Consider the following 13,924-nt stretch of genomic DNA (forward strand, 5'->3'; position numbering starts at 1 on the left):
CTGTATCTCCAGTTCCTTTGTTTGGTTTTTGCTGGTTCGTGAATAATGGCTGGACGACGTCTCGCGTTCAACTCGCCTTCAACTCCTCTCCGCGGTCACCAACTTTCGGCCAGTCCGCAGACAGACGAGAAGAAGCTGCTGAATGCTCTCAGTGGATCGTCTCGTCAACTCCAATAACAAACTGCCGATATCAACGAGCGGTTCGCTCCACTGGAGCGTTCGGGACTCTCCGGGTTTCTGTCCATAGAGGAGAGGAACCGACTCAAAGAGGAGACAGGCGCACAATCCCAAGATAGCGGTAAGAATACGTTCAATGACTGCAAGCTAAGCTAAAAGTAGCGTAGCCTCAAGCTAAGCTAAGTAGCCTTACAAGTGAGCAGAAACAGCTTTATTAAAGTGTATTTTCTTTGCCGTGTCGTTTACAGGAAGCGGTGCGCCGTCTTCACAACGCCGAGACGAACTACAGGCGCCACGAACCGGAGCAAGGGTCAGATTTAAAGAATATGCTTTCATTCTGCGCTATAAGGGAATATATACGTATAGATACCATAGGATTGATACCGATTATAACTGTACATGTTGTTTTCACAGACTGATCTCGCCTCATAATGAGGCGGTGACCTCGTATTTGCTCCGGGAAAAGTCCAGATTTAGACTACGTCATTGTGTGTAAGTGACACCGTTTACTGTTTCTCCTTCCTTGTTAAATGTTACTGTGACTTGCGTTTGATTTTTTTTGTATTCATACCACACTCATTTTATTGTTTTCCAGCCGCCTGTGAGACGTATTGTGCAGGAGCTTCAGGTTCAGCCGGAACACTCATTGCGGAGTTCAGCGCGGAGTCGAGCGAGAAGAAAGAGGGTCAGAGTTTATTTGCTGACTTGTTTCAGGTGCATTGATCGATGTGTTGTGTCCATACGCATCGCACAGTACTGATTCATTGTTGTTTTTACAGCTGCTGGAATCGAGACAAAGTGCGCTGGCTGATGACGAGGTGGAACGCTGGAAATCCGCCACCGTGGAGCTCACGTCGGACGGAGAGGATGGCGTTGTTGGCGGGGTCTCGGGGTGGATTGTACGGTCGCCACACACACGAGGCGCCTGCACAACAGACCTGCCTCGGAAAACACGGCGCCAGTGATGGTCTACAACACCGAGGAGGCAAACGGACAGTTTACTGAGCTGTAGTTTTTAAACCGCCTTTACCCAAGTGTGGGCAGATCCTCACTTTGTATGTAGTTGTTGTTTGTATGTTGTTAATAAAGCTCTTTCTTTGCATAAACATGTGGCAAATGTTCATTTTCTCTATAAATTCATTGATGTCCTGGTTGGTATCCTAATAATAGTGTAGTAGCCTGCATAGGAAAACCATGAAATGAATATACAGCATAATATGAATATATAAATATATATAAATAAAATGAGGCGGGTGACCAATAGCGACAGATCTGCCAACCAATCACGAGTGATTGAAAGTTGTGGTTTCATCCAATCATGAACAAGGAAACTCAAGCCTGGCCTGCCCAGGTGTGGTTTTGCTGCCAATCACGAGTGATTTCATTTGTTAGTAAGTTGTGGTTTCATCCAATAAGGAGTAAGGATATTCAAGCCCGCTCCGCTCGGCCACCCGCGGTTTCGCTGCATGCATATGCTAATTTGGGCCAGTCGCACCTCCGCCAGCTCTCCGCATACGTCATAGTTCGTTTCCGACAATTTGTGGCACAGACAAACGCGACGTGCGCGGGTTGCAAATTGTCGGAAATTGTCGGAGATTTCCGGGCATTTACGGGGACGAAAATCTCACTTTTCATGCAGTGTCAAAAGAACAGTGGATACGTAAATGGTTGAATAGCTACAGGAACTCTATTGAAGAGTACTGTTATGTTAGGACAGGTGTGAAGGGCGCCGTTTCATTGTGGCCTAGCAGAAGAAATCGGAACTAGTTGAATCTGTCAAGTTTAGACTAAATTACAGCTTCCATGACAAAAAATATCCTATTAGGGTGTAGCTCTTGACTTTAGGAAACAAGGTTGAACAGCATACTAGATCTGCTCCTGAAAGGTTAGGATAGAGCCAAAGACCCTCTCTGGCGTTTTAGCAATTTTTTTGCAGCAACCTAAATGGAATCAAGTCAGAGTAAATGAGAACTGTAAAGGTTCGTGTTTGGATCCAGATGCACTCACATGACTCCAGGGATAATTTGACCTTTTATTTAAAGCTTCGGAGACATCAGGCAGAGTAACAGAAAGACAAAGGGCGGGTAGGTTTACCGGGGACTGGCGGGTTGAACGGGGGCAGGGAGGGTTGATCCGTCGATCACCCGGGCCCGGTTTTTCAAAAGTAATCCACTAGGATTTTGGATAACTGATTGGATCAAATCTTGAAAATGGATTTTTCAAAAGAAAAAACGGATTACATTATCGGATTAGATCACGTAGTCCAATCTTGGTTTTGATCCGGATCAAACCTTTAGTTTGGGTTTTTCAGAACTTTTTTGTAGGATTTGGATCACTTTGATCATGCAGTATCTTAAAAGATATCCTATTTATTCATTAGGTTTTAATTGTATTTGTTCATCCGTCAGGGTACAGTGATTAGGTAGGCTTTAACAAATTCAGCCTTTCAGTATAGGCCTACAGCAAAGTAGAAAGAGTTTGGCCTCATAAAATAATCCCCCAAACAGCTGTCAAAATTGACCAAAAACAATACATTTTATTCTGTCACTAATTGATATATATATTTAAATATTTGTTTTTAGAATATTTATTAGTGATGCATGAAATGATCACAGATTAACCAAAAAAGTGCAAAGAATGACAATCACTGATTTTTGAAATCCAAAACAAATCCAAATCAGAAATAGTGTAACTATTGCGTCCCTTGTTGCACGTCCTGTTTGCTCGTTCTGGCAGAATGCTATGGAATGCGGTTTTAGTCCAAATTAAATAAATTAATAAATACGTAAATACATGAAATATGCATTTGAAATAAATAAGGCAATAAATACATAAATATTAAATACATTTAATTATTTCATGGTACTTTTATTTCATAATGCCAGCGCTAATCAGCACTAATCTCACGTCCCTTAGCCAGCCTTCTTTTGCACACGGCTCTGTTGCCTGTTCTGAATGTTAAATGTAGCCACGCCCCCTGATTTGCATATAAGAACGTGATATGTAAAACGGCATTATGAAATAAAAGTACCATGAAATGAAAAGTGGCATGTATTTATTGCCTCATTTATTTATTTCACAATGTATTTCAAATGCATATTTCATGTATTTACGTATTTATTCATTTATTTAATTTTGACTAAAACGGCATTCGATAGAATGCAGGAGGTTGGTTAGGGTCTCCAAGGGGCTCAGGTGCATCATTGTCAGCACAGAGTGGGACATTGCGCTTAGTAGCGATGTTGTGCAAGACAATACAGGCAAGGATTATGTTGCATGCTTTCTGTGGTTCCGCTCTCAGGTAGTTAAGGCATGCAAAGCGTCTCTTAAGAACTCCATTTAAACGCTCAATTGCACATCTTGCTCTGCAATGAGCAGAGTTGAAGCGTGCCTGCGCCGGTGTATTTGCTGTTAGAAAAGGAGTCATCAGCCATGGTAGGAGTGGGTAGGCACGGTCTCCTAATATTATGCCATCCGGTCGGTTGGTTTGGAGGTCTCTATATAAAGCGCTCTCCCTCAGGATGCGTGCATCATAGACAGACCCATGCCACTTGACAACGCAGTTGGTGATGATGAGGTCAGCATCACACACAGAAGTTGGACATTGATGTTGTGCCTCCCCTTTCTGTTTATAAACTCCCATTCATTCTCACGAGGTGCTTGTATATGCACATGTGTGCAGTCGATTGCTCAAATAGCATATTCCCCAAAAGAAAGAAGCTGCGCTTGGTCTGGGCAATCTGGTTGTCCTTTGGAAAAGAAACAAATTCATTTACCAGGCTGGCCAGTACCATTGACACATCTCTCACCACATCACACACAACTGATTTCACTACTCCCATATAGTCACCAACAACTTGATAGAAAATCCCACATGAATAAAATCGGAGAGCAATGAGGATCTGGTCTTCCACAGACAGACCGTGACTCCTTTTGGGTTCTGTGTTGAAGATTTGGCCTGAGAAGGTTCACAAGGTACTCTAGATCAGTCTTCCCAAAGCGAAACCGGACATACAGCTCCTCAGTGGTGTATTGCTCCAGTGGCTTGGTATGTTCAACATACACCCTTTGACGGTATCCTCTCCTGGCAAAGTGGTGGTGGCGGTGGAAAACACCTGCCATTTCACTGTCTCTCTGTGAATCATCTTCTTCTTCTTTTAGTTTAATGGCAGATCGCAACCAACTTAAAGATGCATATACCGCCACCTACTGCACTGGAGTGTGAGGCCGGTCACGGCCTCCCTTCTACATCCTTCTGTAAAGCCCCGTGTTCCTGAGAAAAATACTGCCTTCATTACTGCCTCCTTCCCTTTTCCACCCCCAAGCACCCCACCTAAGTCCCAGCCCGCTTTGTCTCCCTGACACTACCATACAACACCACCCTCTTCTTATCATACCTCCCACGGACAAACAGTACATGCTCAACCGTTTCCACCACCTCACATATACCACACAAACCTGTGTCATGTTTTGCCACCACTCTCAGCGTGCCATTCAACCCTGTGTGCCCATACCTTAACCTACTCCACACTACCTCTTCCCTCCTACACCCCATCATTCCCACAACCTCCCTCACTGACCTATTTATACCCCAGATGGGCATCCCACCTTCACCCCACTGTCTCTCCCACTCCGCAATCCCTGCTTCCCGTATCAACGACTTAACCTCCCTGCGCCCTAACGACACCCTTACATCCACCCCAGTCCTCCTTACAGCACTCTTTGCCACCATGTCAGCCACCTCATTACCCTCCACTCCAGCATGCGCAGGAATCCAGCAGAACCTCACCTCTACTCCCTGTCTCTCCAACCCCAGCAATTTCCCCATCAATTCTGCCAATAGGTCTTCCCTGTCAGACCTACCATCCATAACTGCTCAACACTGCAGCTGAGTCTGAACATATCAGCACCCTACATGGTGTCACATCCTCCACCCATCTCAACCCAATGATCATAGCCACCATCTCTGCTGTGTACACCGACACAATATTAGTGACTCCTCGACAGCTATTCACACTGAACTCAGGAACATGCCCTCCTGCATCCACTCTACCACCATTCACTACCTTAGATCCATCAGTATACACCCTTACAAAACCATAAAACCGTTTACAGACATACCTCTCCACACACACGCTCACGTCCCCCTTGCCCCACTCCCTCCTCCATCATGCCTACATCCACTCTTGGCATCGGGAACATCCACGGGAGGGATAGGCCCCAATGCAGTCGCCGGCCCTATCTCTATCCCCTCCAAGCCATACTCTATCACTTTCTGCCCAATTGTCCACTCATACATCCTCAGACTACTCTTGTCCCTCTCCCAACACTCCCTAGTTGTCACAACCGCTGTGTGGCTTTCAGCACACTCCTTCAGCCTGCCCCAATACGCCAGCGCCGACTTGTCCCTCGTCAAGCTCAATGGCAATTCCCCTGTATCCACCTGCAACACCACTACCGGAGTGGTCCTGATAGCTCCTACACACAGCCTCAGTGCTTGTGATTGCACCCTGTCCAATCGCTGTATCACCATCTTGGCCGCAGCTCCATAAATAAAACACCTCTGTGTGAATCCTCTGAGAAAGGCTGATTTATATGGCTGTGTAATTGGTCTTTTCAAACACACCTATTACAACTGATTAGTTTTGGCTTGTGTTCAATTGAGGCAATTGGACCCAAGGCCTATAATTGATGAACAATGTTCACTATAGTAAAGCAACGGAGCCACGGACTCAAGAAGCTGTAACTTCACTGCTGCTGAAACCAATGCACTACTAGAGGGTGTTCGGTGCCATTATGGAACACTAGTGGGAAGTTTTACTTCTGCTAAGGATACCAACAAAAAGAAAAATGATGTTTGGATTTTAATCACAGAAAATGTGAATGCCATAGTGTCTGGCCAGAGGAGGACCACAGACCAAATCAAAGCTATAAATATCCTCAAATGTACAGTGTTTGTGTTGTAGGTCTGTAGGCTGTAGATGAGCGGACTGCTGGAAGAGGATGGAGTGGCGTTTTTCTTGTATTTAGTTTTTTTTAAATGTGTGTGTTTTCATTTCAAATAAAAATAAACTTATATTGACCCCACACTGGCTATTCTACATGTTGCTCTTTTCATATCTATAGTTCTACATTGTGATTTCCTATCCTGTTTGAGCACTGGTTTATCCAGATTCGGTGATCCTGAAAAGTTCGTATCCGGATCAGATTGATCCAATCCGATGTTGCTTTGAAAAACTGGCTCAACAGTAAGATGGATTACGTGATCACGGATAGCAAAAAAAGGATTACTAAATCCCGATCAATTTTTTCTGGATTAAACCTTTTTGAAAAAACGGGCCCAGGAGATCCATCTGAAATCAAGCGCTGGACAGTCTGGCATGGAAGCGGAAGAACAATCTGGCTGAGTGAGCGGGAGGCAGGAGACTAAATAGGGATTTGATGAGTTATCGGAGGGAGGTGTGTGAACAGGTGAAGAGCGTTTAGACTGACGAGGGGGGAGTGACTGAGGGTGTGGAGCTGAACTGTGACAGAGAACATAATCAATTACTTCAAATACGTGACGTTTGAAAATTGAATACTCAATGTCCATATGGGAAGGCCCGTTGGACACAGTGGAGAATACTAATTTAGCCAGGCAGTCCTGTGCTATTACCACTTTGCTGCAACCACTTCTTTCTGAGGGAGCCTGTCTATTGATGATGTCCCTTCTGTTCAAGCAATGCAATTCCTAATGTGTTTTTGCTGATATATGTCAAACACTACAGACAATTCTACTCTTATTTCTCTGCAGGAAACAAACACATACACACACAAAATGTGCTTTGAGTGTAGACTTTCAGTTTCAATTTGAGGGTATTCACATTCAAATGAGGTGTAACAATTACATGAAATAACATACATGGTCCTCCCTTTTTGAAGGGACAAGAAGTAATTGGACAATGTGACATCATAAATCAAACAGTCATTTTTTTATATTTGGTTGAAAATCCATTGCAGTGAATGACCTGAAGTGTGTAACATCAGCAGATGCTGGGTTTCAATGGCCGCGTCTTGAGCAAGTGCAATGTCTGCTCAATTTGATTCATATCAGGTGATTGACTTGTTCACGGGAGAACATTCCAATTCAAGTCATTGTCCATCTGCACTATGAAGCACTGTCCGAAGTTTTGAAGCATTGGCTGAATATGAGCAGATAATATTGCCCAAAACACACAGAATGCATCCTGCTCCTTCTATCAGCAGCCAAATCATCAATAAACACGAGGACATTGTCAGTCATACATATTCACAATAACACCGTGCTTCAGTGACGAGGCGGTCTGCTTTGGATCATGAGCAGTTCCTTCCCTTTCCCAAACTCTTTCCAGCATTCTTCTGCAAGTTGATATTTGTCTCATTTGCCCATAAGATGTTTTAAAAAAAAGTAAAATAAAGCGTTCTTGTTTTTTAGGCTCACCAACATGTTTACATCTTGTGGTGAACCCTGTATTTACTCTGAGTGCTTGATCATGCACTTTGTCACAAACTACTTCTTGGAGAGTGTTCTCGATCTGGCCCACAGTTTGAAGGAGTTGAAGAATTCAGCCACAGTTGTTTTTCTTGGTCTTCTGGATCTTTTGGTATTGCTGAGCTCAACAATGCATTTCTTTTCCTTTAAATAGTAGTTTGAATAGTAAACAGTTGATTTGGCCACCTAAGGATTTTGCTATCGCTGATGGGTTTGGTTTGATTTTTCAGCCTAATGATGGATTGCTTCACTGAAAGCAACAGCTCTGTGGACTTCATATTCAGAATGAATATATTCCAAAGGCAAATCCCACACTTAAAATCAACTCTAGACATCTGCTCCTTGTTAACATTCCTCTCAGACAAACATAAACTGAAGTTATAGGAAAACAAACAGAAAGCACCCAAATCATATCAATCTTAAATGCTCCTCACGTTTGCAGTTTTCACCAAAGTTATAAATCAATTCTTGTTTTTTCGGATGTAATACGTCCAGCAACCATCTTGTGTGACATTCTTTCTGCCTTTGACTTAGCTTCAAATGGATGCCGAAAGTCGGCATTGGAAGCCCATTTTGATTGACGGGTCGTCGTGGCGCAGGGGGTAGAGAGGGTGTGCTGGGAAGCACAAGGTTGGTGGTTTGAGTCCTGACTGCCTCATGTTCCATGTCGAAAGTGTCCCTGAGCAAGACACCTAACCTCTAATTGCTCCCTGGGCAAAATGTAAAAAGCCATGGCTTAAAAATGTAATGTAAGTTGCTTTGGATAAAAGCGTCAGCTAAATAAACTGTAATGTAATGTAATGTAATTACATCTCATTTGATTTCATTTAAATCTATTGTGGTTGTGCAAGCAAAAGTGGTGGAGCAGAGAATCAAATGTCAAAACGGGAAGACTGGTCTCAGGATGGGCAGGTTAGATAGAGAATCCAAGAAATACACTGCAGAACTTGTCAGTGACACACAAGACAACCCAGCAGGGAACAAGTGTAAGTTATTGGGCCTACATCAGTGAGGAACTAATGAAGGAAATGGCCACAAGTGAGAAGGGTGTGAGTATAAGGTAAGGGGTGCAAATGATCGGGGGTGAGAGTTACAACAAACTTGTGACTGATACTTTTATGTTATTTCAACAGATTAAATGCTTTAGTAAATTGGAAATTAGCTTGTGTAAATGTAGAATAACGTAGAAGAAGGCTCTTCATGTAGCCGTTAACTTTTTCTAAAGATTACTTTTTGTGACTGACTAGTTAATAACAAGGTCTGTGAGACTGTACTTGGAAAACTGGATTTATTTTTCACCCCGGTGTTTTTCTCTCGGTTTCCCCAATTATCTCTCCTCATGTCGATTCCCCCGTTGGTTTATTATTGTTTTTCCTTGTGCTTGTTTTGTGTCATCGCAGTGTCCTCCTGCAAGGTCCCGTCCATCGCGATGCCTTCCTCCGTTGGCACAGCTGTGTTCCGTCTCCGAGTTTGATCGTTTTCCACACTTTCTGAGAGTCTGTCGTTGATATCCTGTTTCTCTTCTACACTCCTACATGCATTTAAAGTTAAATGTACTCCCAATACAGCTAATCAAGTATATATTGCATATTTATTCATCGTATTGTCAGCATAGTTACTACCATATTTATTCTTAATTACAGGAACCTTTTATCGTAGTATTAATTAAACCTATTTTATAGTAAACTAAATCAGAGATATAATATAATGCTGTTTTCCTTCAACAAAAGCTATCTTGGTTCCTTTAATGTAATTCAAGAGAAATTTGAAATCTATAACTGAATAAGATCCATCCATCCATCCATTGTCAAACCGCTTATCCTGCACACAGGGTCGCGGGGGGGCTGGAGTCCATCCCAGCCAACTTCGGGCGATAGACAGGGTATATCCTTGATTGGTCGCCAGCCAATCGCAGGGCTACACAGAGACACACAACCATTCACACTCACATTCACACATCTACGGGCAATTTAGAGTCCCCAATAAACCTGATCCCCAGAGCATGTCTTTGGACTGTGGGAGGAAGCCGGAGAACCCGGAGAGAACCCACTGAATAAGATACACATTCTTAAATCTGTTAGGGTCCCCATCTGCTTATCAGTTTTCTGTTCCCCTTTTGACTATTTGCCTTTTTTTTCTTTTCTTGTTCACTTCCCAGGTTGTATGGGAAATAAAGTCATTAGCTTCAAATGGAACTGCTGTGTGTGTGCATTTGGGTCCACCAACTACACCCCGTAACAAAATCTGAAATCAATTATCTATTATCTTTATAAAAGTATTCGTAGTAGAGCGAGATTGAGGGTCAGGATCTGATGGGTATTTGGGTAACCTACATTTTTGACATTAATAAAAACATGAAAGCCTATGACATTAACACACTTTACCAATAACAGTGCACCACACTGGGATCAGGGACCAGTAACCAAACTATGAATTAGGTTTCACGTTTAGTGTCAATCAATATTTAAAGTACTCTATCACAACTAGAGTGAAGAGTGAAGGTTTGAATATTCCGCAATTATCACAATACACGTTTAGTAATCACAGAAAACCGCTTATTAAACAGTTTATTCATCTCTAACAAAACTGATCAAGTCACTTGTTATTGTTCAAACATTTACGCAATTTTGAGCATACTATTTAAAAACTATAAACAGTCATGTGGTGAAAGAGTGTGTGCGTATTACTCTGAGTCTCCCTGCGAATATTTTCTGCTTGATACATGATTCTCGTAGCAAAGAGCTACATTTCAAATGTGCGGTCCTCCGGAGAGCTGAAAGAAAAGCAGTAGCTTTTGCTGATGTGGAACAGGCCTTGGCTCCCCTCCTACAACATTAATTAACACCACGGCTCATGATGGATGACCTCAGCTTTAGCTATCTAGCTCCCATTCATCACAACACGTAGGAGGACATAACTTGAAATCATTTTTTTTCAATACTTTCCTATCATCCCACAATACAAGCAGAGTCAAGTTGTGTACCCCCCCCATCCCCCTCCCGACCCCCAGAATTAGAAAGTTAATATGATCCAGTGCCAGATTTTCTACAAAAATGGTTGTTGCTTGACATTCATATGGCTTATCATGTGACGTCTGATGCATTACCAGCCATACCTCATTCTTCTTCTCAGTTATAAATGCTGCAGCTGATATATCTCCCTTCTTTTACTCTTGAGGAATGTCTTCCAGAACTTTGGTATGAAAAATAATGTAACATTATAAAACTTTGGCATAATGTTCAAACAGCAACCTTTCCAAAGTATGCATAGTCGGAACTAAGGTCCGACAACAATTGGGTCAGTAGCCCTCGGTGTCTGATACGGATGCATTGAAGCACCTGAATGAGCTTTCACTATTAGAAACTTGGATCAACTGATGTAGTGCAAGAAATGTGAAGTTGGATGGATCAAAAAAACAGAAATTTCACTATTGAAACCAATATCCATTACCTGTGTGAAAAGACTTACTTTCACCTGAGTTTTGTTTTGTGACTTCAGTACTTGACTAATACATGTTAAGTAACATACCAGTTTTTTTGCCCAAACCTAGCTAAATAAACAGGAAATCCAGTAGTGAAAAAATCCAAATTATGAAACAAGCATAGTAAGCAAGTATGTTTTCTGAAAACATTGAAGCCCATTCTTATCAAGACAATATACATGAAACACGTGGAAACTGACACTCCATTGTCGAATGGGTGCCTATGGAATAGATCCTGAGGCATTGGGTCACAAACCAGTTGGGTGTATTTGACAAGTTGGGAGTGAGAATGTGTTTGTGTGCACAGTGTTTATTCTGCACCATTTTTATATCTGCTTTTGATGAAAGTTGAATTGATAGAATTTCAATCACTAGACACCTTTTCTTAAATTGTATTGTATCGTTTTAGTAAAAAGAAAAAAGCTTCTCTGATTCTAACTGACAATGACTGTGCTGGTAATTTTACAGGCAGGCCCATCTGTGTAGGTGGGAACTAAATCTACGTGCTTAGTTTCTGTTAGACAGTGCTAAAGTTCCACAACTACCTGTTGAGTTGAGCTTTGTGTTTTGATGATCTGGTCTTTGGCATTAACAACACTTAAAAAGTAGAAACACATTGCTTCCTACAGCCAGCTCCTAGTTTATATTGTTAAGGAGGTCTTCAAAGCCTCTTATCCATCATACAGGGTCGCTCGCGGGGGTCAATACCAGGTAACTTTGGGTGAGAGACGTGGTACACCCTAGATTGGTCGCCAGACAATCTAGGGTTGCCACAGAGATAAAAAAAACATTCACACTCTCATCCACACACCTACGGCCTCTTCCCCAGAGCATGTGTTTGGACTGTGGGAGGAAGCCTGAGTACCCGGAGAACCCACACAGACACAGGGAGAACTTGCAGACTCCACACAGAAAGGCCACTGGGTGGAGTCGGAACCCACAACGCTGCTGCTGTGCGACCACCATCCCGCCACCTGTATAGATCAAATCATTTTATTTTCACCAATTAACCGCTCTTCATCCATTGTGTCATTTAAAAAAGGAATATATAAGGAATAAATGGAAACAGCATTACAAAACAGTGCACGTTCGCTCAGGGTGGATTTCAGTATCTTGAAAAAGAAAAAATCACACAGATCAAAATCAAACAGAAAAAATAAATTCTTTATCTCTGCCCGGATCTTGAAAATTAAATCCACCCCTGCATAGCTAGGTGTCTTGCTCAGGGACACTTCGACATGGAGCAGCCAGGGATCGGACCGCCAACCTTGCGGTTCCCGGCGCACCTTCTCTCCTCCATGCACTACCGTTGCCATTACAGCGTGCAGTGAATCATCACTGTGGGCTTCCTTTAACCAATGGCACAGGAGATTGGACCACTTCCACAGACGTCCCAAATCCTACAGCATATTGTGCATGCACAGCTCACGCTGTAAAAAAAAAAAAGTAAAAGTAACGAAAAGTACAGTGAAACTGTCAAATCCCGACAGTAACAGACCATTAAATTGAAATTGGTTAAATTCAGGTTTGACAGTGAAATACCGTAAATATATATGTCAGGTCAGAAAAAATATTTTGGCATTCATATGATAGCAGAGCATCACCAGCCACACCGACAGCAACTCAACAACAGCTGATACATTAACTGTTATCCTTTCGATAGAAATTAGCCTTAAACGCTCCATATCTCCATTGCTCCAAATGTCTGCTTGCAACTAGCTTTGAAGCACTTAAATAAACACTGCTGTTCATTTCCTTGATGTTTACAATGTGACACATAACCCTGCAATGATTTAACCGACTTGCCACAGAAATCACAAGCAAACATTTTCTTAACGAGCCTCCGGTGAAGTAATGTTAATCTAACCTTAATGTTTAGCAAACCCCAAAATCTAACTGTATACTTCATATTTGTTGGAATGCATTAACGATGCATTCCAAGTATTGTTCTTCGAATCTTTATTTCTTCATCTTCAACTTCTTCTATTTCTTCCGCGCCACCTTTCAACTCCTTCACACTTTCAGCTATTAAAACCGTTCAAATATTAAAATGTTCAGCTCCTTTCTGGCTTGAGGGCTATGACTTTTCAGCTTTCTACCTCTTATGCTTGAATTTATATAAATCAATAATCATTAATATTTTAACATGGTTTTCAAATGGAGTTTGCTTTCAAATCCTCCTAAACTTCTTCAACTTTCAGATTTTTCAGCTTTGCAAATCTTTCAGCTACAGACACCATTTCAACTCTCAAATGTTCACACAAGTCTCAACTATTTTATGAAAAAAACTGCTTCTTGATATCTATTGTACTTTTTTCATTATCACTGATTATGTTTCACTAGTTCTTCGCTCCGTTTCTGACTTTTACATGAGTGTGTATTGCGTCTGCTAGAGTGGAGAGCTCGCGGGCTAGAGTGTGGGGCATCGCAGGAATCTGGTTAAAAAAATATGGAACTTCTGTCCTTGCAGCCAAAGTATACACTCTAGAGGCTTCATTTCTTCAGATTAATGAGGGTATGGTTGTGCTGATTGGATTAATGTGTTCATGGAATCCCAGAGTTTTTTAGTTTTGGCGCAAGGAGTGTTTGAGTGACACAACCTCTGCCAAAAGCCCCATAGGCTCCAATACAAATCTGCCGACATATTTCTCACAAAAATCCACAAGGTACACGTTTTGTAAACGGCCATAGGAGCCGTATTTATTACCGGACAGACATAAAAAGCACATCCACGCGTTCGGTAGAGTCTTGGGTCT

The 13,924-nt window shown here is 42.2% G+C and overlaps 1 long non-coding RNA gene across 1 annotated transcript; it reads left to right on the forward strand.

Annotated features, from left to right (window-relative positions):
* The first annotated feature begins 271 nt into the window (after positions 1-271).
* Positions 272-1,513, forward strand: LOC144383157 (uncharacterized). Its single transcript, XR_013450578.1, has 3 exons — positions 272-669; positions 773-862; positions 957-1,513. It is a non-coding gene; the product is annotated as an uncharacterized LOC144383157 (long non-coding RNA).
* Positions 1,514-13,924: the final 12,411 nt, after the last annotated feature.

This window comes from Gasterosteus aculeatus, chromosome 9, assembly GCF_964276395.1.
Source record: "Gasterosteus aculeatus chromosome 9, fGasAcu3.hap1.1, whole genome shotgun sequence".
In the NCBI taxonomy this organism is placed as follows: Eukaryota; Metazoa; Chordata; class Actinopteri; order Perciformes; family Gasterosteidae; genus Gasterosteus; species Gasterosteus aculeatus.